This window comes from Psammomys obesus, unplaced genomic scaffold (genome assembly GCF_907164565.1).
Source record: "Psammomys obesus unplaced genomic scaffold, mPsaObe1.curated_primary_1811, whole genome shotgun sequence".
NCBI lineage: Eukaryota > Metazoa > Chordata > Mammalia > Rodentia > Muridae > Psammomys > Psammomys obesus.
In genome coordinates, this window is record NW_026585504.1 from 19,994,821 (window position 1) to 20,021,650 (window position 26,830).

The window sequence follows — 26,830 nt, forward strand, 5'->3', positions numbered from 1 at the left end:
TTACAACAGGTACTTTCACAAAACAACAGCAAACAAACAAACAAACAAAACACACCAAAAAACAAAAAACCAACAACAAACTCTGCCTCTGCTCCCACTGTACTTTCACATTAGTGATTGTATTTTTCCATCAAACTGGATTAATTTTATACCTAAAACTTTCCTGGCATGCCAAGTTTTGTGGCAAGGTTTTGTTCCCCTTCTCTTTCCTTTCCATTCTTTTCTATTTTTTTTTCTTCTTTTTATTCAGAGCAAAAGAAACAAGAGAAGTATCATTGTGTGCTTTCTCCCTGGTAGAAAGCAGCCTTAAAGAGGCCAATTTCTGTCCCCTCCAGGACAGTCCCTGTTACCCTTACTAGGGAACCCACTTGGATTACTGAGCTGCCATGAGCTACATGTGCAGGGGTTCTAGGTTATCTTCATGCATGGTCCTTGATTGGAGTATCAGTCTCAGAAAAGACCCTTGGGCCCAGATTTCTGGGTTCTGTTGCTCTTCTTGTGGAGCATGAACTCAGTGGCTGGCTCTTTGATCACCTCCCCCTGAGGGAGAAGCAGCCTTGCCAGGCTACAGAGAAAGACTATGCAGCCAACCCTGATGAAACCTGACAGGCTAGGGTCAGATGGAAGGGGAGGAGGACCTCTTTTATCAGTGAACTAGGGGAGAGGCATAGAAGGAGAAAAGCGAGGGAGGGTGGAATTGGAAGGGAATGAGGGTGGGGGCTACAGAAGGGATACAGAGTGAATACACTGTAATTAATATAAAAAATTAAAATTAAAATAAAAGAGGCCAATTTCTATAGCTACTCAGTTAGCAAGGGATCTACAGCTCACACACCCAAGCTACACCCTCCCAAACTCAGCCCTTTTTGAAATTTTCCCATTCATTTCAAAATCAGCCTTCTTCTTAAACATTTGTTTCTATCAACTGTTTTTATGATTGTTCTTTAACAAGTAGATTTCCACTTCTTTTTTCTACTAATCTTACTATTAGTACATATTGATTATGCAGAGCATAGGGCTTCCTTGTGACTTTTTTGCACACGCATATAATGTACATTAATTGAATTAAGGTAGTCTATGACTCTTCTTCAGCCCAGATCCCAATGTCCTTTAATTACACTAGTGATTCTATTATTCCATCAAGCTGGAGTCATTTTATACTTAATATTTCCTCAAAGGTTTTTCACTTGATTTTTATAGTATACACACACACACACACACACACACACACGTATATGAATTATGGTGCCAAGCCGTGTTTCGATATATACATTTTCTTAAGACTTTTAATCAATATGAACCTTCACTATGTTTTTATCTATGAAGACATATGAGTATAAACTTATCTGCATCTGTCATCTACCGATACATTGGATCATTTAATTATTATAACCCTATAAACCAGAATTTACCAGGCAGTACATAAAATATTAGAACACTCAGCTCTGAAACATTATCAAAGGAAAAGGTTACTAAATGTTTTTTCTTTAAATTATCAAAGAAAAAGGCCCAACGAAAGTGGGTATTTATAAATACATCAGAAGGTTGTAAATTTGTCATTGTTTGAGATAATTACATGTTTCAGGTGCAACCCATCCCAACGTTTGGCTGCTGAAATGCAGCCCTGTAATCTATTTTCTGACTTCAGCGAGGTACGGTTTAAAATCAGGGTCAAAAGAAGGTGAGGACAGACAGTAATACACTTGTTGACCCTTCGCAGGAATTCCAGATAAAACTCCAGAAGTTGAGTCAAAGATAATCACAATAACAAACGCCCCATCTATCTACCTGTCAGCTTCTTCCTCTCGGGGAGGGACAAAAGGTCACTAAAATAGCTTTTTTTTTTATTCCCATGAAACATTTTTATCTTTTTTTTTTTTTTCTAAAAGGGGGACATTGAGAAATGGTACTATGAGTTAAATAGGGCCATTGAAACTCTTTTTCATTGAATCTATGTTTATTCTAAAAACCCCCAAACATTAAGGCATTTCCACCCCAGGGAGAAGAACATCAGAAGATCATGAAAAATCTTAATAAGGGCAATAAGAAAGGAAAAAACTGACCTCGTGTGAATGATCAATATAAGCAAACATCCAAGTAAGGCCAAGCACCAAGTTTCAGCCTTTTGTTGGCCATGTGCTAAGTTTAGATAATGTAAAGTATAAAAAGCAGCATGCTTTCTTCACCTACTTTTTTTTTTTTCATAAATACAATAGTTTTAAAATTCAGCCAGATCCACTATATTTTTTCCTATGAAAATACTGGTCAATCACTGGCCATGGAAATCACTGTAGTTACTTTAGTCTTCGGCCGCTTTGTTCAGGTCTGTGGTATTAGCCTGATTTGGCTTTCCTTCACAAATGTGTAGCTAGTGTTAGCCAATCACCAAAGAAAGAAGCCTGTGCTGCTATTCCTCATAGACAGCCTCTCCAGATTAGGGCTTAAAGAACAAATACTGTAGCGTTCTCCTCTCCATCTATTTCTGTGAAATTTAGCATAGGCGTGAGTCTTAAAAGGAGGATATAGGGGAGAGAGTGAGATGGCTCCATGATTAGGAGTATGGTCTGGGTTTCCAGAGGACCTAAATCTATTCCCATCACCCACACAATAGCTAACAAACATCTGTAGCTCCAGTTCCAGAGTATCTGATGCCTTTTCTTCATGAGGCACTGCATGGTGCACAACCATATGGGCAAAACAGACACACACATAACATCTTTGTTAATTAAAATAAATTTTAAGAGGAAGTTTATAAAAGGGGAAGGTTGGAAATACAGTCAAGATATATGATATATATGTATGTATGTCTTTACAGAGGAAGACAATGCAGCCAGTCCTGATGAGACCTGATAGGCTGGGTCAAATAGAAGGGGAGGAGGACCTCCCCTATCAGGGGTGTAGGGAAGGGGCATAGAGGGAGAAGAGAGAGGGAGGATGGGACTGGGAAGAGACAAGAGAGGTGGCTACAGCTGAGATACAAAGTGAATAAATTGTAAAAAATAATAAATAAATTTAAAAAGAAAAAAATCTCATCACTATAAATAAGGTGTACATATCAAGAAATTTTATATTAAAAAGGGGAATGTGGAATGTATAGTAAACTTGAACTTAGATGTTGGGAATGTTTAAGTATTTCTTTTTAAGAAGAAAATTTCCAAATAAATTAATTTACTTTGACCTGTAAATGACATGTATCTCAAAATATTTACTTACAATTGAAAGGTTTAGTAGAAAATAAATGCAAATTTTTCAGATAAGTATATGAGTTAAAATCATCTTGGATTGCTTTTTATTAATATATATTAGTTAATATATTAATATATATTCTTGTAGTTAAGCATTGCTAAAATCACTATAATCAATTATATTTATTATCCCCAAACCCTAAAAAGTCATAACTTTTGAGAAATAAAAATAGAATAATATCTTATTTTCCTTATATGATCTACACCGCAGAAAAAATTTCCTCTAGAAGCAACAGGTATTTTTTTTTTTTAAATCAGAAGTCACGCATACTGTCATTCTCCTGAAGGCTCAAATGTGCCTGTTACTGCCTCTGGCCAAGTATTGAGCTTTCCGTCTCCAAGGGATACCGAATGGAATAGAGGCAGAGGTTCCCTGAGCTGTTGTTCCCTGGTTCATCCCTCACTGTACAGATGCCGCTGTGGGTCTGGAGTCTGAGTGATTTCCTTGCTACTTATCCGTATCATCCAGAGTAGCGCTTATTGCTCCTTTTTGGGAAGTAAAAGAATATTCTGAGGCCTGAATGGCAAAGTTAAATCCGACTGGAGTTAGCTGGTGCTCGGCTAGGGCCTGCTCAAGGAAAGAGAGATCTGCCTGGAGAAGCATTTCTAAGGAAGAAGCTGATGTTTGTTGACCCACACTTGACCAAATAGACACAAAACAGCATTTACAAAGGGATGTTGCAACAGCAAAGAATACTGCAGAGATATAATCACAGAATCAATGAGGGTTTGTAAGGAAGCAAATTTTCCAATTCCTTCCAAATAATCAATCGATCGGTGCCTATGGAATTGGAGCTGTCAGTTGTCATGTAAGCTTATCTGATAATTTGAGACAATGATTCTTGGTTGATTTAGGAATTTCCCCCAGTTCTTCCTTCCCCCGCCCCCCCCCCCCCGGTTAACAATATGGAACCTTGATTGGTATTGGTTGTAGAGTACATGCCAACCAACTAACTGTCAAGTTTAGAAAGTGCTGCTTCCAGACTCATAACATGCACGTTCTTTTTGATTGGAGTATGAATCACTGAGTTAAGAACAAAAATTAAAAAAAAAAAGAAAAAACAACCAGCAAGAATACTTCTTCACTCATTTCCTCATATCTTTTAAAATAAAGTAAGTGTATTCTTCTACTAAAACCAGATGGATTGTCTCCACCAAATTCTTGTGTTTTATTTTGGAAACTTGAACAAAAAAATAAGACAATATCTCTTTGCCTGTATCTTGTGCATTCTGTTTGGAGTCAGATTTATTTTTTTCTTTTTTTTTCTTAGATTATATTTATGTCCTTGTTGGTTTGTGTGGCATCCTTAATTTCTTGTTGCATCTCACAGGAGGCAGGCTCCATCTTTTCCCCTTTTTACTTTTTTATTAATTTTTATGTGGAATTGAGATGAGAAAGGCTGCAGTATTGCTTTGATTGTCTGCCATGATATAAAATGCAGTAAAACGTACAGCTGGTGGGAGTCCATTTAGAATTTTTTAATGAAATATAAAGAAAAAGACCAGGTGCTTAATTTTTACATGCTGCATTTCATTTTAAAAATTCATGGCATCTTTTTGAATAATTTTTACTCATGCAGATGTTCTGAACATTGGAGACAGGCGTTTCCTTTATTTTCTTTTTTTGCATTAAGCTTTTGCACAAAGAAAGTGGCTGGATGGCTATATTATTTGTGAGTCAGGATTCCAGTGATAATTATTCTCAGATAATTGCCAAATGACTCATGGCAAGACTTTCAGTGATGTGTACCTTGTTTTTCTAGCTCAGAACTGGAGAATAATGGTTGTTTAACATAATGGAAAGAACTTTGGGCTATTTGAGATGAACAACCTGTCACAGGGAATGTGTTGACTTTTCATATAATAGAGAAACCCATTTATGTTATTTGTCAGAGGATGAGTCACTGATTTAAGAACGATGTGTCGCAGATTTCAGGATGGTGAAATTTCCAAACATCAAAATCACTTATTCTTTGAGCTTGACATAAATTATGAGCAATTCAGTCTGAATCACTTAGTATTAAGTGATTAGAAGTTGAAGTGACTAAGCTTTGTCCCCCACCATGAATTATAAATATATCAAACTTCCAACTAATGTTCTATCCCTTAGAGAAAAATACAAACCGAAGCTGCACCTCTCACAGTGCTGTGGGCCTGACACTCATGTTACTCCATGTGTTTCCATGATGATTTGCCCGCTTGGCTAATGAGTGAATATGCAAAGGACATCAGGATACATCTTGTGAGTGATTATCATTACCAGTAATGACGGGGATGGATTCATTGTGAATTAAGTTACTTCCTGTATTTAATAATCTTCATTTTTCAAAGTTATATCATTCTGGAAAGAAAAATTACTAATGGATTTCCATTTGACAAATCATCCTTTACCATTAAAGCGTGATGTATAAGAACCTTTTAAAAAGAAGTATTTGCTCTCTGCTGTTTGTTCTCTGCCCATTGACCCCAATAACAGGGTGAATATATCTGCCCGGGTAAAAGGGTTCCCCTGGGCTTTGTTTTACCTGTTTCTCATTAATCGATTCAAGGAGAAGTTAGGAAAAAAAAACTCTCAAAAAAATGGGGTGGGGGGAGAAAACCCATTGTTTTGAATGACTGCACATGCTCACTATTCATAAATTTTGTCTTGTTTTCCTGATTTACCCAAAAAGGACAGTTTTCCTGCTGAGGTTAATTTGGGATACATTCTGAAAAACAAGGCTGAAATATTTTATTAGTGACAGTCGTTTGTTTTTCACTATATTTAGATCCTCCCAGTATTCTTTGGTCATAAATTGATCAAGATTGTGATCTCAACCTAATATAATGTAAGGCTTCTGAAAGGGGAATAAAAGAAAACTCAAAATCAAAACCAAACAATTAAAACAAACCCAAAGGCGTGGGTATGCTATTTGGTCTCTGTTACGGTTTTATGGCCAAGAATGACTCCATATGATAGACCTCTCTGATTAGCTCCCACCTCACCATAAATTCTACCCCAAAATAGTTAGGGGTATAAAATAAAAATTCATGCTCATAAAAATCTGCTGAAGTGTATAGGTGGACAGATAGGAATGAATTCTGTATCTCTGGGAACATTTAACTTTTGTACCAAATAATACTTTTTTTTTTTTTTTTGGTCATTTCAACATGGCCCTCAAAAGGATAGTGTATTCCTTCAAATTTCTTACTCTTATAATAAAGAGAAAACTCTGTTGGCATTTTCCATCTTCCATGATTCAGTGGTAGAGCTGAATTTCTGGATGAAAAGCGCTGATGACCAGAGCAGGTTCCTGGCTGTTCTTGGTGTTAGCAGTGGAAATACTGCAGACCTGCATGAGAAAAGCAGAGGAGATGAGGAATGAGCATGAAAGTAACGATGTGCTTTCGAGAATCAAGGAACAAACAATGGAAAAAAGGAAGACCAAGGAATTGCTGTGGACATCCTCAGATTTCACTCTCTGCTTGCTAGAGAGCAAGGGCATGAGAAAACATACTAATAATGCAAGAGCTCAAAATTTTAAGCATGAAAAATAAATTTCTGTAATAATTGCAAAATTATGAATTATTATGTACCTCAAAATTTGGAAGACATTTTTTTTTATTACATCAAGGCTAACATAAAACATGAAACTGGCATGTTCATGTATGCATACTTAGGGAACAGAGGTGGAGTAGAAAGGTATGAGTGAAAAACTAAGCCTAAGAATTACACACACACACACACACACACACACACACACACACACACACACACCCTCTTCCAATGATTTTGTTCAACCTTGGGAGCAAACGGCTTTTGTTTTTCAAATAAAAAATCAAAGGTGAATAAATTTTTCTTAATTGAATTCAACATGAACATGTTGGTGTAAATGTGTATGTGGGTGAATGCTTTGTTGAATAAACACAGTGATTGAGTTTAGTTTTCTTCCAGACTTAGGGTCCCAGCAGTTTGCAGTGTCAGCAAATAGGATCTGAGTCCTGGGGAAACCCAGCAGGTAGGCTGTGCTGGGCCCCTCACTCTGTCATGACAGTGCACAGAGAAGCCAGAGCTGTGCTGCAGTCTCCAGGTTCTCCATCCATCCCGCTTTCCTTCTTTCCTTACTGAAGACCTTTCTGGATCTCTATTTCTAACATCGGCACCAAAATATTATGTCTCCCATCAACTTCCTCAAGAGCGTGAATCGGTTAACACCTGTACATCACTCTGTGACTTGCAGGGAGAAGTGTGATGTAAATACAAGGTAATTGTAAAAGCAAAACAAAACAAAAGCCAGAAGCTAATTTCCCTCAAAAGGCATTGATGTACTAGGGGAACACAATGCTGGCTTTGTCTAGCAGAGTTGTCAATATTTTGGAAACAGAAGTTTCAGTGTGTCTGAAGCAGCGGGAACAGGTGAGCTGCTTTCTAGGGAGACAGAGTGAGAGGGAAGCGTCATGGTTCTACAACTAGACATAGACCCTGGGGAGAGAAGGGAAGACAGCCTGTGTCTTGCTTTATTGTCATATCTTAAAACTGTATGTTTTGCTTTGCGTGTTTTAGATTCTCCCACGTGGCCTGTAAAACTGAGTTCTTAGGAACTGGGCCATTATATTCTTTTATGCTTCTACAAAAATCAATAGGAGTTTTGCATGTTTGTTTAGAACAGAAAAATCTGGTTTTTGGTGTTTAATACAGACAGAGCCTATTATCTCCCTTGTTATTAATATAACTTCTGTCTTGGAAATGTCAATTACACATTAAAATTATCTGCAGGTGAAATACGTGACAGAAAATGTGTTTACTTTTGTAAGGAAATAAATAAGGAAGCATGGCTTGTGATGGCAAGGAAATATTTGAGACTTTTTTCTACACTTCGAGTTTCTTCGAAAAGGTCCTTGCACTGGGAAGTACAAAAAAATCATCTTAAACACAAACTGTACCTTGGACTTGCAGAGGTGGCTCAAAGCACCCATTCAGTCATGTATTCAGTCATGTAGGTCTGCTTTTGGATCTCCAGTAGTCATGGAAAAGCCAGCCAAAGTGGCAGACCCATCACCTGCAATACAGCGAGGACAGGGGAGCAGAGCCACGTCTGTCCCTAGAGTTTATCCATCAGCCCATTGAACTTGGGGTTCAGTGAGAGACCCTGCTCAAACTAAACAAAAGAAGTAGGAAGTGACTTAGAAAACCTACATGCATTCAGGCATGTGTGCCCCATACACATGCAAAAACAAAGTGTATATTGTACAATAGGAATGGCACTGAAAGTCAGGAGAGAGAGAGAGAGAGAGAGAGAGAGAGAGAGATGTCATCTTAACCAGCATGGTTGGTTAAGAGACAGTGTATGTTTCAACGATATAAACAATAAATAGCAAAATTCTGGAAAAAAAAAATTCTGTAGATTTATCATACCAATTTATTAATTTAGTTATATATAGTATTATGCCTCAAATTGTAATTTATTTAGTATTATATTTATTATACTCTATCTACTCTAGTATTGGGGAGGACTGCATATTTTTGCTAGGTGAATGAATGGAAGGAAGGTAGAGAGGCCCACATTTGAGTCACGCTGGTGATTTCAATCTTATCTGAGAAAGCACTCAATCTCTCACATCCTTTCCCCTTCTTTCTTAAAATAGGATCTAAAGGGAAGGGGTAGCCTTAGGCAGCTTTGTGTTGCCTCTCAGCTCCTGTGGTCCGTGAACACACCTCCTTTTCCTGCTGACTTTGCCACACCGCCTGTGCACGCTGGACACACAAGCCACAGACCTACAGTTAGGGGAACCATGCAGTGTCACCGTAATTCCCGAGGACAGCATGGGGTCCTCTGGTCCTAGCCCAGCCTCACCGTGCTGCAGTCATTTACAGGAGAGTCCTCACTGACAATCTTCCTGAGATGCCTATTCTGTAGCTGGCTACGTTCCCCTCATGGTGTGCTGGTAACAGAATTGCTTAGCAGAGCTAACCTTCTGTCTGCCTCTTGTGGCATCTCTGGGAACAAACTTTGACCCAGCCACTGTTGTGACTGGTACAGTAAGATCTTTGGAGGGATTTCCTCCCAGTCTCTGAGGCTGGGTGTTCTAAGACATGGTCTTTTCTGCAGACCCAGCCCACGACAGAAGTTATCCCTATGATCTCATGCTTCTGCTTTCTTACTACCTCGGGATCAGGAAGAGATAAGATCTTTTAAAAAACACTTTATCTTGGGGGCTGGATGGCTCAGCCAGCAAGCATACTGTTTATCCTGTCAGTAGAAGACTTGAGCTGGGTACCCTGAACTTGCAGGGAATGGGGATGGGGGTAGGGATGGGGGTGGGGATGGGGGTGGGGTCTGGACATGCGCTGTACCTGGGAAGTGGACCAAGAATCTTCAGGGCTCACTGACCAGTGATCCAAACTATAGGCCCATAAAAATAAAATAAAATAAAAAAAAAACCTGCCTCAAAATAGGCAGACATTTAAGAATGCATACTGACACAGACTTTCTCTCCAACATACACATATATGTAAATGTATCAACACACACACAGATACAGAAGCAACACAACACAACACAGATATACACACTCACACACACACTGATGCACACACAGACACACAAGCACACCAACACAATACACACACACACACACACACACACACACACTCACACTCACTTGTGCACACACACATACTTTTTCTTGTTTTGTACCTGAGGTTTCTTTTAATCTCAACCTTTCTCTTCCTCAAAGTTTCCCTTGTTAAGTATTACTCATGAACTGGAGTAAGAAAGCAAGAAAGAATCATCAAAATGTAGGAAACATAGCCTTTTGTTGCTATGATGAAAAATATCTTTTTACAAAAAGAAGAATGGGGCAATAGCAAAAATCTTTAGGGGCTTAAGGAAGAAAGGGTCTAAGGAGGATGTTGGTCTGCCAGAAGTTCCAGTAGCAGCACTGGCAGAAAATAATTTACCTTGCTCACAGTCTGTGCTTTATTGCCCCAGCCCATGGAAAACATAATGAGAATTCACACCATGCAATACCTATGGTAGAGCTGAGCTCCATGCTCCGTGAAGATGAGGAGAAGACAAAAGAGTAACTCCCAAAAGTAGATGACAAGCTTGGTACTAGAGCATCAAGCAGAACATGAGAGTCAGAGCAAGAGGGCAGGATGGTAGGTAGGATGGTGCCCCCAACCTCTAGTATGGGAACTCCATCATTGGAAGAATAAATACAAGTGCCTAGCACTGAAAATGCTGTTCCAGTGTTTGTGTTTGTTGTTGTCTTTTCAAATTATCACTGTGATCTAGCAGAGAAGTTAGAGTAGAGTAAATTCCTTAGAGCAGAACTCCACTTAGGTCAAGTTCATCCGTTACTTTATCTGAAATGGATTTCCTTGTCTTTCCTGAAGGCATTCCTGCCTTTCACCCCAGTTGCTATGATGGAGATAGTGTTATAAAGATCAGTTTCAGCCATGGACAATCTTAGAAAAACACAGTCCCACAGATGAGCTCATGGAAGGATAACTTCCTCTTAGGTTTCCTGATATTTCACTTGTATTCTCACTAAAGGGTAGAGGCTGCAGATCTCACCAAACCTGTCTTATTGTCAACATTGTCAATGAGAAGACAAGCGAGCTGGGTTCAGCTCTATCATTTAGTTTTCTGAGTCCATGTCTTCCTTAGGCTCTGTGAGATGAGCTCTTGCAGTAAAGACATTTCCAAGTGATGATGGCTTAGCTCCAAAAATCTCAGCTATTTCCTTCCAAAAATTTAGAGGCATTGTTCTTTCTTTCTTTCCTTTAATTTCTTCTTTCTTTCTTTTAATTTCTTTCTTTCTTCCTTCCTTCCTTCCTTCCTTCCTTCCTTCCTTCCTTCCTTCTTTCTTTCTTTCTTTCTTTCTTTCTTTCTTTCTTTCTTTCTTTCTTCTTTGAACATTCTTACAGGCTTCTGAACTGGCACAGTCAATAGAAACAGAGTCAATCGCTAAATTACATATGTAAAAAGTATAGACTGGATTTTCTCTTCTCCTCCATCTTTTTAATCCAGTAGATTCTCACCCCCTCCCCGCCCCCACCTTCTTGCTTCAGTATAATAAACCGCTTCCTTGTAGGATCACTGCTTCTTAGGCAATAAAACAGACGTGTACAAAGTGACATTTTAGATGTGAGTTTGAAAGATCTGTCTCTCATTAGGACCCCATAATGTGAGTCACTCCTTGGGTAGTGAGCACAGCAGGGAGCCTGTTTTATAACGGTATATTTGAAAGATATATTTATTGTTCTGCCACCAGAAAAAAAGCTCAGAAGAGAAGGAAAAATAAGTTAAATTTGAGTCATGGAGTAGACTCCCTTGGGTCCATTTGGGGCCATCAAAAATCTGACCCCTCTTCCCAAACGAAAGCAAAACTTCCAGGAATCCTTAGTCAGCTTATAAACAAAGACGGGCCCATACAGAAGTAATGAAATTTCCAACTGTGGAGAAAAGCACTCATTTATTTTGTTTTTAAATCAAGGAATGATTGATGTGGCTGCAATTTGATGTTTGCTTTTAAAGAGATTCTTTATTTCACTTAACTAGCCGCCTCCATCCCCTCCGGCTATAAAACAGCTAGGCAATGCTCACCTTACTGAGCCTGCCTGGCTTGGGTTCAGAGATGTGTGGCTGCGGGCTTCTGTTCTTTATATTTGCTCCGCCCCAGTAATTCCACGTTTGTTATAGGAATAAAAGTTGTGAAGTTGTGACACCGTCTTGTCCACTTTTATCTCCTTTGACACTACGTTGTTTTTTTTTTTTGGGGGGGGGGTTATTTCTTTCAGCATATTTAATTTAGGCAAATGTTTTCAACACATTTAGTTCCTTGTTAGAAATCACTAAATTTCAAGAAAAATCTAAGTGCCTAAGTGAGTTTGATTTAGGATTGTGGGAGAACTGACTTTATTAAAAGCTCCACGAAAGAATTTATATGCTGACACAAAAGTGGTTAGAATGTGTGCTGGCTTTTTAATTTTCATGTGGTATTATTATCAGTATAATTATTTGTGCATATCAACTGTACTGATTAAAATGGGCTTCACTCTGACATTTCCAAACATGTGTATACATGCTTAGATCATGTCCACATGCCAGGCTACCTTTGTCTTTTCTTCTCTTTCTCCCTGCTCTCCCCAATTCTTTTACTTCTCCCCAGCAAACTTCTTCTACTTACAGGTCGCTTTTCCCCCAAGAAAAATGAGAGAGAAAAAAACTATGATATTTATTATCTAAGACTGCTTCTTATTTTGTATTTTATTTGCTTAACACAATGTCATTTAGATCTTGCAATTTCCGTGTTGTTTATTTGTTTGTTTGTTTTGTTTTTCAAGTAAGGTCGTTTTGCTTTGTCATGTGAGCTTGGGAGGATTGTACCTATGAGATACATAGTGCTGAGAATCTTCTGATTTCCTTCTTGAATTTTCACATCAAGATTTGTTTTTAAAATAAAAATACATTTATTTTTCTCTCTCTCTCTCTGTGTGCGTGTGTGTGTGTGTGCCCGAGAATACCAAAGCACATATGTAGAGATCAGAGGGTTTTTGAAAGTGTGTTTCTCCTCCTTCCATCATGTGGATCCCATGGGCTGAGCTCAAATCATCAGGCTTGGTGGCAAGTGCCTTTACCTTCACAGTCATTTTGCAGAGCCTGATGCGATGTTTTAAAACTCCCCATTGACACCTCCACAGAGCCAGGGAGGTGGAAGGGGACGTTCCTTTGTAAGATTAGTGAGTATTCATTTTAGATTTCACATGTTTCATGGCTTTAGGAAGATGCTGGAAGTTACAATGGAGGCTTTGTCAGAGCCAACGAGCGGTGTGTCCCCATTGCTTGCTCCCTCTTGAAAAGCTCCCAGAGGAATCATAGTCTGAAGGGTCTTCTGTGAGATTAATGAATGATGACAAGTCTATGTAAGGTAGCCAAGTCCCACCCCAGCATTTCATAATGACACACAGAGGTCCTTAGTACTACATGGTTCCCTGTAATAGGATCCAAATACAAATGCCAAGTGTCAGCCACCAAGCAGGTTCAAAAGTTTGCTCTAATATATGGCGATACGGTTCTGTTACCTGGGAACTTTCCTTGAGGGGTGGCTTCATTGCATTTACTTCTATGTGAGCTCGCTTGTCGCTGAGTTCCACTTAAAACCATTTATGACTTCAGCAGATGGTTCTGATTTAGAAAGAGTGCTTTTTGAGCCATTTCTTTCTAACTTCCTTCCCCCTGGCCTCTGCCTCCCAGCTCTTCTCAGGAGCTAATTCCAGTCAGGTTGGAAATTACAAGCATGTCGTTTAGTGCCAGGAACGATGTGCTGACTGATGAGCAGAGGTAGGGTCTGAACTGGGGTCTCTGGGAGCAGCCTTCAATAGATTAGAGTATCACCCTACTGAGAAATGGACCACGCAGAAGCCTGATTTTCCTTCAGTCCAATTTAATTTTTCAGGGCCCGTAACTAGGATTGGCAGTTCTGAGGCCCTCGTTCCTCCAGCACAATTTATCAGCGCAAGGTCAGAGAATTCTTTGGGGCCTGTTTCTCATGAGCAATGATAATTATGCATGTAGACAGCCCTACTCATATTATGTAATGCGCTGAATGACACGGGGAGGATGGTTTTGATTTAGACTCAGAAGCACCGTCACCAGACCCAAAAGCATCCAACATCCGAGTAACCCAGGGATCACCTCTGATGTTCTGGATGGGATCCATCAACACACCCCCAATGAGGACACAACCTTCTCTTTATGACTATCGATGGCTTTCAGCCTGACATTGCAGAAATGTGCCATTGATGTAGGCCACGTTTGAGGGAAAGCGCCTTCTGGGCTTTCTCAGTCATCAGCTGGCCTAGGGCTGGCTTGGTGGCAGGAAACGTCTCCAGATAACACATTCCTGTAATTACTTTTCTCAGATACCCTGCATCTCAGCTATTAATCAGGGAAGCTCCCACTTTTCTTTTTGGGAAGATTCATCTATTTGGCCCTTGCTGTGGCTTTGAGAATGAATGAACCATGCTCAGCTCCTTGGAAGGGTAAACAGCGCAGAGCTCCTTATCATTGGGTTCTCTGTATTTTGTATCACTCGAAAGATAAGAGTTTCTAAGCAAAGACTGGTACTGAAGGCAGAGCTTGGGTGGTTTCTGGGCTAGTCTTCATTTTTAGACCCAGAGCATTGGAGTGACACAACCTCATTAAAAGATAATGAGAGGAATCTAGGATGGTGTGGAGTTATCCACCACTTGAGACATAGTTAAATGCAGTTAAATAGGTACTTAAACGGTTCTATGGGAAGTTAAGCACTGAATGGACATTTCAGTAGTATATGACTCAGGTCAAATTCTGGTGCTATCCAGAAATACTTTCTTTTTTATTTTCTTCATTTGTGTCTGTTTATTTGTTTGTTTTCAGATAGGCTCTCACTGCATAACCGTTGCTGTTCTGGAACTTGCTCTGTAGATCAGACTGGCCTTCAGCTCACAGAAATCTACCTACCTCTGCCTCCCAAGCGCTGACATTAAAGGCATGCGCCACCACACCCAACCCAGACATATTTCTCGACAGGCACCACGCTGAACAAATAGGCACCATACTGGAGAAACTAGTCTAAAGCAGCCTTGTTAAAGACCCCACTTCCCTTCAGGGATGCTGTTGCAACTTCTTTTGTTGTTGTTGTTGTTGTTGAAAATAAAACAAAGAAATTAACAAAAACCCTGCATGTCTTTATTGAATGATATATTGACAGCAGTAGATAAAAAAAATGTGCCAGCCACCATGCTCTGCTGTGTTGTGGCACTGATTTGTAAAAACAAGCATCTTGGCCATTTGTTATTTTAGCCTTGTTTGCCAGTTCTCTTTCTTTAACAATTTCCCAAGGTTGTTTATTTTATTTTTGTGCGTGGCTGAAGATAAATATGCTTCATCTGAAAGCTCTTCTTCAGTCACAAAGGGAAAGAAAGGAACCCAGTTGGAACTGTTATGTGTGTGCATGTGCGAGAGAGAGAGAGAGAGAGAGAGAGAGAGAGAGAGAGCGTGTTAGAGGCATGTGTGTGAGTGAATGAGTGTGTGCATTTGTATCGGGGAGCATGGAGGCCACAGCAAATATTTGGAGGTCAGAGGACAATTTGCTGGAGTAAGTTCTCTCCTTCTACTGCATGGAGTCAGGAAGTCAAACTCAGGTCACCAGCCTTGGCCTCATGGGCCTTTACCCTAGGAGCCCCCATTCAATTTGTGATGCCAGATATTAAAACTCTCACATGTGTATACATGTCTATTTCCAGAAGCCTATTTTGTTTTCGCTTGTCTTGTAACTCTGTTTTGATCATATACTCAAGGCAATCAGTCATTTAAAAAGTACTCTTCAGAAAAGCCATGCTCATTGAAAATGCCACTTTGCACAGAGAAGATCATAGAAGACCTCCCCTGCCATATTTTAGAAGACACTCTGAATTCACACACAGGGAAATTACAGTGTGGATAGCCCTGACAACACTGTTTTATTCTTTTGCATTTAAGTATTTCCTTTCCCCTCCCTTAACTTTTCTTGCGAAGGGTCAAATCAGAAGACAGCCTTAATTTTTTTTAAAAACCTAGTGTTAAAGAGAATAACTATATATGCAGTTCATCACCAGCTTTGGGTTTGAGATCATCATTGTTACATTTGTATGCCCAAATAGTTTGAAAATGGTCTATTTCACTGATGTGTGATTCAAAGCAGTCAGTTTCTATCCCCGCCACACCCAAGGAAGACCACACATTAGCATCGGTAGGGTGGCATGGAGGGAATTATTTGTTCTCTGGACCCTTCAGTGGAGGATGAGACTGCCGCTGACAACATGTATCCTTAAGCAGGGGACTCAGAACAAAGCTATGTGAGAATTCCCCTGGAACAGCAAAGGCAGGCCGAGACTAAAGTGCAAAGGACGTGTTTTTTGTTTTTTTTTTTTTCCCCCTAGGGTGGGAAATGCTCTTTTCTCTCTCTCTCTTTCTTGTTCATTTTTTCTTTTCTTTTTTCTTTGTGAGTGGGTACAATTTGTATTGTATAAAATAGCTTGGCAGGATGATGAAGCAGTGTTTCCTAAGAAAATAAATGGTCACCAACTGGAGATTTTTGGCATTAATTATTTTCGCTCCTAGCGGCAGATACTTCTTAGAAACTTCATGATTATTAGGTGTATGCACTTAATATGATTTAAATTGTTGTCTGACTCATACCATTGCCAACTGTAGGGGTATTCCCCCCCCCCCCCAATCTCAATGCTTTTCAAGATTTTAACCTCTGAGGTTGGAAAGAATTCCTATGGACTTGATATAGAACACAAGCAATTTAGCATGATATCAAAATGACTTATTTCCGTGTGTGTGTGTGTGTGTGTGTGTGTGTGTGTGTGTGTGTGTCTATCAGATGTCAATTGCTGGTTCATTCATTCTTTTTTTTTTTTTCTAACAGGGTCTCACACTGGTACCTGGATCTGAACAATTAATCTAGAAAGGCTGGTGAGTGTGCCCCACTAAAGATCTGCCTATCTTTGCCTCTCCAGTGCTGACTGAGACTGCAAGCACACTCCACCATGCCTGCCTTTTTCCATGGGTGCTGGGAAATGAACTCAAGTCCTCAGGTTTGCATGGGAAGCACTTTATGAACTGAGCTATTTTCCCACACTGCCAAACAGCCCCTTTCAATTAATTTGCAGCAAGTGTCTTCCTTTTTCTTATTTTCTAGACAAGGTCTCTCTATAAAGCACAGACTTATCTCAAGCTCTCAGCCCTCTTGCTTTTGTCTTCATCATGCTGGGAGGACAGGTGTACAATTCTAATAGACAGGATTTTGCTGGAGACAAATATAAGCTCACAAGCCTCAGAATTTACTTTTTAGGGTCACAGAAATAATGCTCTGATGGCTTTAGGCTTAATCTTCACAAGGAGGGTAGGAGGCCACCAGTACCCTTGGAGACTTAGAGGGCCACTAATGTCCTCTAAAACCCTCTGCACATGTGCTCCTGGCTCCTGAGTACACACAAGCCACTTATTACACAAAGGTAAGAGGCTGATTAGTGTCTGGAAAGCTGTTAGTGATTTTGTCTAATCAGGGGACAGTTTACAGCAGCTCTGACCTTTCCTGACCTTTTTGGTGATACATTTGTGGCTGATGACATAGGCAATATTCAGATCTACTCCCTACACGATGTGCGTGAATCATACAGCCCTGCACGCTGGCAACCTGCTCCTCCCTTTGCTGGACTTATGCCAGATTTTCTCTGGTACAGCTGGTTTAAAAGGGTCAGGAGAGCCACTGAGTCCCCCAAATTAGGCCTCATGCTCAGTCATAGAGTTGTCTAGGAGGAAATTTTTGAACAGGAATCTCTTTTATAAGGCATTCTCTCTCTCTCTCTCTCTCTCTCTCTCTCTCTCTGTGTGTGTGTGTGTGTGTGTGTGTGTGTGCATATAGAGACCAGAGATTGACAAAGACCATCTTCTCTATGCTATTTTCTCAGATAGTTCCTCTCACTGAAGCTGGAACTTTGAGCAAGACTGGCGGGCCGGGAAGCCACAAAGATCCTTCTGCCTCTACTTCCCCAGTGTTGGATTACAGGCTTGCTACACCCAGTTTTACACCGGTTCTTGATATCCAAACTCAAGGGCCTCATGTTCACACACGAAGAACTTTCACCACTGAGCCATCCCCCCCCAGCATCATGCACAGGTGATCATCCTCCTTAGGGAAGAAACATTTTTCGAAGCACAGCAGACTTAAGGTTGGTGTCATCTGAAACCTTCCTTTGTTCCAGTCTTGGTTTGGTGCTATCTTCTTATCTTGCTAATGCTTTCCTCTCAGGCATCAGGTTTCCACATGACGCTCTGATTAGACATCCAGGTGTTGTGGCTATGAACTCCTGTCTTCCTTCTTATTACCTGAGACTTCGGCTGCATTCCCAGCTAACGCATTCACAATCCTCCCTGCCTAGCAATCTTCCTCACGGCAACAGGCACTTGGAATATAGTGTTCCGCCATTATGAGAGATATTATTAATGCTCATACATGTATGGATAAATGTTCTTTAAAAAATTTCCCAACAACAACATAAACAGACTAACCATTGATTAAAAATATATATATGTGTGGAGGGTGGAGTTAACATTTATCTGGTGAAATTCCAGTGGGCAAGCACTTGAGCCTGGTGGTTAATTTTATATCAGATTTCAGCCAGCCGGCAGTTACTCTTGTCTGCCGGTAGACTACTTTCTCTGTCACTTGGTATTAGATGTACTACGAACCAAGCAGTAATTATCTTTGACACATAATTATTATGGTTTTGATGACAAGAAAGACTTTCCTTTCAGTGCTTTCATAACATATACCCCTGAAAGTCCAGGCTTGTAAAATGTGGCTAAAAATTAAAAGCACTTGGATTCAGATTGAGTTTTAGGAGAGGGAATAAAACAAAAGAATTTGTTGTGTGATTGAAGGGATAGTTTGGAGAGCACCAAATGGGGAGGAAAAAGGAGAAGGTGCGGGCTCTTTCAGTGTTGCTGAGATCATCCCACAGAAAACATTGCAGACAGAAAAGAAAGCAACTAAAGTCATTCACAGGTTGGGTAAAGTTGCTTGATCCTGGGCACCCAGAAGGGAAAAGGTGCCTTAAGAGTAATTGGCCAAGGCTTGGATGAAAAGACATAATAAGGCAAACCCATGGGCACCATTTGAGTGGCTCCTGATCTCGCCACCTGGATGTTTTCTGTGTTTCAATGTTGAGTCTGGGGACAGGCCCCAGCTGCAGGCCCAGATAAGGAGTTTAACAATTCTTTGCCCCAAAGATTTTTTCTTTTATTTTAATGCTCACGATCTGGCATATCGAATCTCTGAAGCCTTGTGGCTTTGTGGCATTTAAATGCCTACAGCTGTCTTCTAAGTAAGTCTGGGTCACCATACTGTGGCCCCAAAGCTTGAACAAGGTTTACTTGGAAGCTCCGTGAAACTTCTGCTTAGGAGCATCTGGGGACAGAGGAAGGCAGGGGAGGGCAGGCTGGAAGCTAGGGGATGGGGAGAGAATAGGAGCGTGCTGGAGAGGCTTGCTGAAGACTTGCATCATAATACACGGATGCAATAATTTAACCGTAGGAAGCTGATGTTATCTAGGATTTGATTCGATTTTAGAACAAGAGGAAATCTATTGGGTTGTCCACTGGAGACTGGGCTGAGACCAGTGCTGTTTTCCTTCTCCCACTAAGAAGTGAAAAATCTGGGAACCCGGGAGTCTCCTGTGTCGCCGAGGTTCCTCCCTCTCCTCGCAGCCTTCTCAGCTGTAACTCAAATAATAGTAATCAAGTGTACTGACTTGAGAGAAAGTCTAACTTTAGTTCGTTTTGTTATTTAGTGATAGGGTGGAGGAGGGGCGGAGGTGGAGGCCGCCATCTATGACTAATGCTGTCTTGCAAGCTCTTAGCCATATTTAGTAATGCGGGGTATAAAAATAAGCTTTTGGTTCTTTTTTTTTTTAAGTTGACTTCTGTTTCCTTTCTTCTTTTCCCACTCCCAAAGATGGATTTAACTAGTTACACTCCCAGCTCAATGCTGATAGACATGTATTTATTATCGGTGCTCTAAGCCCTGGAATTCTTTTTTTTTTTTTCATTCATGAGGCCACAGACATATACATTCTACTCCAGCCCCTGTGAACCGTCAGAGTTAGACTCCAGCCAGGGCGCTGTGATATGATAAAGTTTTCAGGCCCTGTTTAGTTAAGACTGAAGATCTGGTACCCAGCCAATATCCACCACTCAGGGCTCTTTTCACAGTCCAAAATGATTTGGCTTAAACGTTTCCAACTGTGATGAGGTCCCATTTCAGTGATTATGCAGTCATTCACTTTTCCACATCAACATCAAAGTCATTAACAGCCGAGTATTATTGCATTGGCTGGAATTCAGTTAAGGACTAGAGGGAAGTTGCTCTTTATTAAGATAAATCATTGCCTTGGTTATGTCACCCATGAAATAATCAATTTACTGTGTTGGTTAATTTCCTTCCTCTTTGATCTGTGAATTAAATTCAACAGATCATTGTTTTACACAACCACCCCTCAAAAAAAAATTTAAGGGAAAAGTGCACACATGTGTTCTGATGGCTGTGGTCTTACAAGAACGATAAACAATGCCGTAATGCCTAGGGCTCACGCCTTCCATCAATCATTACCACAGTTATCTTTCCAAGGGTGGGGCAATGCCCAGAGCTGGCTGGGTGACCCTGTCTCTGCATTCTTGAATGTTCTGCTAAGTAATAACATGTTAAGCAGAACTAACCTTAATACTTTAGGCACCACAGTTGTGTGTCCAGTCTGAAGTGGGATATCGTTGTCTGGGATCCAGGATGAATGAGCAGTGATGTTTGCGAGGATACTCACTTATAAATGTGAGGCATCCTCTACAAGGATCCCTCTCATAAATACAAAACACTCCTTGCTCCATAATTCATGGTTCTTATAGGAAAAGAAGTTGAATGGGGTGTTTTATTTTCCTTGCTTTGGTGATTCCTCTGAGAAATACTCTTGTACTTGGATGATTTAAAAATATATATTTTATAATGAAATATTTCAAACACGCAGACAAGTATAGAGAATAATATATAATAAAAATCCATGGACCCATAACACAACTTTATCAAATCTTAACATTGTACTTCAGATGTGTGTGTGTTTTAGAGAAATAAATTTATAGATATAGCTGAGGATGCCTAAGCAACCCTTCTCTAGTCTTTTCCATTCTCCTCCTCTGCAAATAGGATGACTGTCATGAATTCATGCACATAAATATTTTATTTTATGCTTTATTTTTTTGCTGCATATATTTCACAACTATGTACAGCAATACTATTTTATAAATGTTTTACGCTTTAATTTTTTTCTTTTGGATGGCGCATCATTTGAGACACGAAGCCAGGCTGGTCATCTTCAACTCCTGCTCCTCTGCCATCACCTGGAGATTACAGGTGCATCCCAAACATGTTGAGGTTTTACCATGTTTTGGAGATCAGTCCTTTCTCACCTTGCTTGCATCACTACATTACGTGTTGGGAGTCGCTGCCAATAATAATAATAATAATGCAAATAGAGCTAGGTCATGGTTGCAATAACAACAAAAAGAACAAAGTTGTGGTTGTATAGTATTTCATTGAGTGGTTACATTTGAATCATTGCCGTGCCTCTTGGTTCCTTAATATAAATATTCCCCCTACGTCACGCACAAACAAACAAATAAATACAAAAAAAGGATTTCTGAGCCATAGGTCATGCGTATTTTTGTCTTTGCTAGATATTGCCAACTTTAATCTACAGCAGAATCACTTGTTTCTCCAGACATCCCACACTACGGTGATTGAGAATGATTTTCTTACGAACATCAGACCTAAGCAATACCCCCTCTGGCTCCCACATGCTCATTCTCCACACTGAAAAGAAAGCAGAAAACTGTAGGTGACGTGCTTCTAATGAAGGTAAAAACTGCCTAGATAATTATCTCTTAGCTCGCTTTCACCCTGTCTTTAGAGATGTGGCTCAAGAGATATGAGCAGTCAAAATATTGGGGGCTAGGCTGCGGTTTAAAATATGTGACCAGATCATCTCGGCGAGCAGAAAAGGCAATGAAGGAGAATTTCTTCATTGGTACTTTAGACCCCAACCAATAATTTTTAAAGTGCTTTTAATAATGTAAATGTAAAACTTTTAATAAATGTAAAACAGTCTCAAACTTCCACAAAGGTGACCAGACTATCTTTAAAAAAAAAAAAGTTTCAAAAAGGCTCTTGATTCATTAAAATCAAGTAGCATTTACTGAACACTTAATTAGGTGTTGTGTCATTATACCCCTGTACTCCACATTGACATGGAACTCTTTATTAGAGAAGCTGCAACTGGAAAAATGAAGCTGTTAGTAACACAGAAATAGGAAGGGACCAAAAACGTGCTTAGGTTTTTACCGCCTGTGATTAGCCCAAGTTTAAAATGCTTGTTTTCCCCCCAGAAGGTAGTGCAAATTTGTGTGAGAGGCAGAGAGTGTTCTGAACTCTCTCCCTCCCCAGACTTATTACATTTTACACCTAAGCAAAATAGAAGTTGGACCTGACCTGAGCATTCATTCCACATTGTAAGGGTATCTAGTCATAGCTAGATAGTTTTATGCCATATATATGGTATAAAACTGTCAGAATTAAATCTTGCCAATATTACTATCGTGTTTCTTTGTTTTCCACACATGGAGCAGGAGCACATCATTTTTGCTATTTCTTAGTGGGTGTTAGGTGCCACATCAAGTGTGTCTTTCTGGATTCCATTTCCAATCAGGAGAAAAGTGACTGTTCAGACTTTTCTGTTTCTCAAGCCTCATCTTTCCCGGGCGTGGTTCTCAGATCTGTGGTTCTGGGTCTGCATCACCTACAGGGAGGGAGAAGGAGTGTGGGGAGCAGTAGAGATACCCCACCCTTCTTTTCTTCCTTGACTGTCCCACTATGGAAACAACTTGTTACAAACATCTTCTATTTTATGACATCAGATGGCTGAGGACAAAGATAACTGGGGGAAGTTAGAGCTTAAACTATTATGCCTTTTAGTTTTTCAGAGGCAATGTTTTTAAATTTTGATAGCAAACTGTCAGTGTTCCTGTGTTAATATGAAAGTGTAGTAACAGGTCTCAGAAATGTATCCAAGCTTCAGCCTCTCAACCTGTGAAATGGAGACGATAACTATTAACAGCTCACTACCTATACTACAAGGACCATGGAGAAAATTTCACAAGGCAGCAAACAGGGAGTAGTTAGCAGAGGACCTGACATAATGGATGTCGTAAGTGAGATTTCGTTACCCGTTGTTATCTGGGTATTGAGTGTCCCTGAAGGGCATGTGATAAAGGCTGATTTGTCAGCCTGTGGTGCTGATGAGAATTATTAGACTTTTCAGGAGGAGGGGACAGGTGGAAGGTCTTGGGATATGAGGTCTTAAAGGCAATATTGAGACCCCCTTTGCTTTCCCATTCTCCTGCTTACTCCTTGTCTGCTAGAGGAGGGCAGCTTTGTTCCACAGTGCCTTCCCCGCTGTGATGTGCAGTTTAGCCAGACCCGAAAACAACACAGCCAACTAATCAGAGACAGAATCCTCCAAAAGTATCCCTCAAAAAGCCCTTTCATTCCTGTAGGTTGATGTTTTCTCGATGGTTTTGTCTCAGCAATGGAAAGCTAAAACACATACCATCTTTCTCACTTCCTTCCACTTACTGAAATTTCTAAGAGATCTTCAAATAGAAATTTGTAGTTTAAAAAAATAACAGGGAAGTTTGTATTTTCTGCAAGAAAGTCAAGATATTATCTTTGCAGCTTTTTCTGTGAGCACCTGCGGGTAGGGTGATAACATTGACAAATTGTAGTTTGCTTTTGTGTTTTCTAGTTGAGCACCCCGAAGCCATATGATCTTGGCTTGAATTCTGCATCCGTGTTTTCCTAGTAACAGAACCTGAGGTTGAATCCTGTCTTATCTGCAAGGATTAGAGCGGGGAACGCTTTGCAAACCCATCTAAGACACTTACCTGAGCACTAAATCAATGTGAGCCTGGATGATGTATTATGGCCATCGCTCCTGTCCTTAGTTACTCCCTGACTCTGGTATAGGGTGAGGATACTAAAACAAAATGGAGGCCCCAGTTCCTACCAACCGAGCCCATCCTTCCTCAAGAGCATCCCAGAGCATTCCAGGACCCTGCTTGTTCACCTATGTGAACTGCCCCTGTGTGTTCACCTCCTTTTTCTGTGCTTGACCCACTGTCCTACCCACCTCTGGACCCGGAACAGCATTTCTCCAGATGGCATAGTGTGCAAATCAGCCTTCAGTCTGAGGATCTTTTTTTTCAAGACATAATTGTTGCTTTTGTTTATGAAGGGGTGATGACAGCCTTGAGAGATACACGGAAGCGCAGGGAATTTGTAAGACCGGAGTACCGCGGCATAGAGCTCGGAATTTTCATTTTCCCACCAGTCAATCAACTGTGAAAAGTAAAACAACTTTCAGAGAAGTCAGGAATGTGACAGGTGGGAAGAACTCTTGCAGGAGATTTCTTGCCTTTGTGGTCTGTTTGTCACAGGAGCTGCAGGAATGAAAATGCCAAGGCGGTGTCATTAGTGGGCAGTCACTTGACTCGGAACACACAAGTTCTTCACCCACGAAAGTGTATAAAGGAGCAATGAGCACAGGATAAAATGGTGCCCATTTTCTTGTGGCAACAAAAAATTGTCCTTTCTTTGATTTGGGACGAATTCTTTGTCAAATGTGAAAATGCTGCATGGAATCACTCTCAAAAAAAAAAAAAAGCTAAAAATTAGGGAAAAGATATCACAAGTACTAAACACTGAGTCACTGAGTTTTGGACACCGCAGACGCACAGATACTTATTTTATAGACTAAGATAAAAAGCTGTCCAGTTTTCTGTTTTCTAAGAATTTTAAGTCCAAACATGTAAGCTTTATCTTTGTTTTTTAGTAAGTACAGGAAAACGTATAGAGACCCTGCCCCTAACAGGTGATATAAAAATTGGGATATTTTTACTTTAACTTCCAAGACCTGCAGCTTCAAAGACAAAAACAAACAAAAAAAACAACATAAATCAAAATATAAGCATAGGTGTGGACACAAGTCTTTTATATTTTTATAATGCAATTCAATTCTATTAATTTCTTTTCCTTTCTCCTATACCAAGATACTATTAAAGTATAGTACATGAGAAATATTGATTAGGACTGGATTCTTTAAACATTTCAATGAGCAACAGTCATTATTTTAAAGAGGCTCATTTCTGGGGACATTTTCTCATTCCTATCTATTATTGTATTTAGACAGTGAATGGAATTTAATGGTAAATAAAGTTCAAAGCTAGTTATATTTATTATTGAATGTGCCCTTCTATCAATTTTTAAAATTTATCAAAATTATATATAAGCTATCAAGTGGCTGGATTTTAAGGAAATTCCCCTTATTATCAGTTCACGTTTGTTAAGATACTCTTCACATAGCTACCATTAAGCATAAGTTCTCATCAGAAGACAATTACTTTAATAAATGATTCTTGTGCTATCAAATCCCATAGAAACCATTTCTGCAAAACGAACTGGAAAATCTCTTCTATGTTTAGAAGAGGTGGCAGTTTGCAAAAGAAGGCCAACTTTTGTATTCAGTTATCAATGGGTAATTCTGGCTTGGAATCCTACCCTCAGAAAACACTCTAATAAATCCAAATCTCAAATAAGTTCTCAGTCAGTGGAGCAGTTCATTATTCATTGGGTGGAGTATAAAGAAGAGCTTAATATTTTCCCAATGATTCTCTGCCTAGTAAATTTCATTATTTCTCATTCAGGTAAAAAATAAATCCAACTCTATTAGTTGTGATATTTCTAAATTAGAAGAAATTTCTTCTTTAATAATCAGCATTATAGAAAATTTTAAACCTTAATGATTTTTTTCCTCATTAATAAATACATTTAGAGTAGTTGAGAAGTTTGTCTTTTCTCTTACCACATAATCCATGGCAGAAGGTTACAGTTTTTTTTTTAAGTCTTATTTATACCAAAAGCTCAGTCAGTATACTTCGGTCAGTATAAGGTGTTTGCTTTGTGCTTTGGAATATGTTTCTTACAAAAATAGATGGAAAGAAGATTCGGATCAGAGCTGCCAGTGAGGGTCACTAAAAAATGGTGGGTCCAGAGAGAAGAACCCAAGTAGTTAACAGCAGAATCAGAATTAGTAAGCAGATACCTGGTTTTCAGTTAGTTGCTGTGTCTCCTACTCTACACCTTGCCTTTTGCAAGCATGCAATGGCCTAGGAGCACTGCATGTCACTAAAGCTCTGAGGAGCTGGATTCTGAAGTGACACAGCAGAGTTCACTCTGTTCTAACATGCCACAGGCTTTGGGAAAAGAGTGTTGAAAGAAGAGAGTAAGAACTTCTTTTAGTCTGGGTGTCCATTGCTGTGAAGAGACACATGATCAGGACAACTCTTAGAAAGAAAAACATTTAATTGGGCTGGCTTACCGTTTCAAAGATTTAGTTCATTATCGTCATGGCGGGACGCACGGGAGCATACAGGTCAGCGTGGTGCATGAAGATGGAGCTAAAAGTTCTACATCCTGATCTGAAGGCAACAGAATGAGACTGTCCTACCCCGGGTAGAAATTAAATACAGGAGACTTCATAGCTGGCCCCCACAATGACAGACCTTCAGCAGTAAGGCCACATCTCCTAATAGTGTTACTCCCTATGACCCAGCATTCACAGGCGTCTATGGAGGCCGTACCTATTCAAACCACCACATTCCACTCCCTTGCCCCCCGTAGACCTGTAGCCATAAACTAATGCAAAACGTATTTAGTCCAGTTTCAAAAGCCCCTATCGTTTATAAAAGTCCCAACTTGTTTAAACGTTCAAAATCTCTTCTGAGATTCATGCAATCTCTTAACTGTAATCCCCTGTACAATCAAAATCAAAAGCAGATCACATATTTCCAACGTATACCGGCACAGGCTATACATTACCATTCCAAAATTGAGAAAAGGGGGCATAG

The 26,830-nt window shown here is 39.9% G+C and overlaps 1 long non-coding RNA gene across 18 annotated transcripts in view; it reads left to right on the forward strand.

The window, feature by feature from the left end:
- The window catches only part of LOC129670376 (uncharacterized), a 211,189-nt gene that overhangs the window by 52,418 nt on the left and 131,941 nt on the right, over positions 1-26,830 (forward strand). For 12 of the 18 annotated variants that reach the window (XR_008719186.1, XR_008719198.1, XR_008719185.1 and 9 more), the window contains 3 exons: positions 16,689-16,735; positions 17,734-17,994; positions 21,592-21,728. This is a non-coding gene — a long non-coding RNA (uncharacterized LOC129670376). Of the gene's footprint in view, positions 1-5,368; positions 5,488-16,688; positions 16,736-17,733; positions 17,995-21,591; positions 21,729-26,830 lie in introns of those variants that run through there. The other 6 variants (XR_008719187.1, XR_008719189.1, XR_008719193.1 and 3 more) reach the window with 3 other exon arrangements.